Source organism: Numida meleagris, unplaced genomic scaffold (assembly GCF_002078875.1).
Source record: "Numida meleagris isolate 19003 breed g44 Domestic line unplaced genomic scaffold, NumMel1.0 unplaced_Scaffold1992, whole genome shotgun sequence".
NCBI classification, from domain to species: Eukaryota; Metazoa; Chordata; class Aves; order Galliformes; family Numididae; genus Numida; species Numida meleagris.
This window is the reverse complement of record NW_018363781.1, coordinates 1-1,437: the sequence shown is the minus strand read 5'-3', so window position 1 is coordinate 1,437 and position 1,437 is coordinate 1. Positions and strand designations below refer to the sequence as shown.

Below are 1,437 nucleotides of genomic sequence, written 5' to 3'. Positions count from 1 at the left end.
TGCTCAGCCTCAGCCGCTTGATCTGCAGGAAGCCGCCGTCCTGCAAGGCCCTGGCCGTGATGTTCAGCTGGGGACAGGACATGGAGCTGGAGGGCAGTGGCACCCACCTGTCTGTGGGAACCTCCCCACCCCATAGGCAGACAGCAACACAGTGCTGTGCTCCTCCTGTCCCTGTTCCTATCCCAGCGATGGGAAGTGCCCAGAGAGGAACCAGCAGCAGCCTCAGCCCCATGTGTGTGTGAGCAAAGTGTCAGTGCTAAGCAGAGGAAGGCAGGAGAGAATTTGGAGCCAACACTCTAGATACCACCAGAGCAGCTGCAGAAAATGGAGTTGCTTAGACTGTGTCTTTGCTCTCTGAGCTTTCTAAACTGGATGGATTTGCAAAGCATCCTCAGTGATAATGTAAATCACATCGTGAAGTGAGGTGGCTACAACCTGGGTGCAGCACTTGCCTCCCTCAGCTCTGCTTCTAGCACTGCAAACCACAGCCTTTCTCATGGCAGGAACCAAAAATAAGAATTCAAGAGGCACAGAAGAGCCTGTAAGGCCACCCCACCAAATACACCATTTGAGACTGAAGAACACTGAGAGGAAGTCAGAAATGCTCAAATTCATCACAGCCAGAAATTCAGCTGAACTAGATGGGTAACTACTGGTCCTCAGGGCTTTCCGTGGTCTGCATGCCTGCCTGCACAGAGCTGCCAGCAGGGAGGGGCTGGGTGGGGGCCCATGGAGCATCCCTGCTGCCCTGGTACCTGGTACCCAATGATCTCCCCTTGGCAGGAGGGCAGCGCCTTCCACTTGAGCGTCCCAGTGCTGGCATTCAGCTGCAGCTGCTCCGGCTTCTGCGGCACTGGAAGCACAGGAAGATGGGGTCACACGTGGGGCTACCAGAGAGGGGCTGAGCCCACAGCAGGATGCCCTCAGCTACTGCTCATGGGCAGGCTGCACAGGAAACTCCAGTGTGGTTTGTGCCACAAAAGGAGCATGGATGTCACAGCAGCAGGAGTAGTAATGGCGTGGTGAGCATGGTGAGGGTATGAAGGAAAGAGCTCTGCACCAGGACTCTGTACAGCCCCTTCTGCAGAGCCCCAAAGGCTGCATGCTGCCCCAGTGCCAGGACAGTCACAGCAGGGAGGGGATGCTCAGAATGAGCTGTTGGGCAAAGGACACATTTATCTGCCTCTCTGCTGGTGAACCAGCCCATGAATGTCCCCTCCCTCCTGTACTATCACATGGACACTTACCTGTTTCTTTTGTCTTAATCACCCATGAAAACAGGACTGTGCTGGGGGGCACTGAGATGGTGACAGTGTAGTCAGTGAAGGGCTGTAGGGGAGGACAGGTGAATGTTCCCTTCTGACCGTGTAGGAACTCCACTCCAGTGACCTGCTCAGCCTCACAGGGAGGAGAGGAAGGCCCTGCCAGGCGGCACGT

At 55.8% G+C, this 1,437-nt stretch overlaps 1 long non-coding RNA gene across 1 annotated transcript; it reads right to left on the bottom strand.

Moving 5' to 3' along the window:
* On the bottom strand, positions 1–1,430 carry LOC110390782. Its single transcript, XR_002433850.1, has 3 exons — positions 1,248–1,430; positions 756–853; positions 1–67 (listed from the first exon to the last, which is right to left on the bottom strand). It is a non-coding gene; the product is annotated as an uncharacterized LOC110390782 (long non-coding RNA).
* Positions 1,431–1,437: the final 7 nt, after the last annotated feature.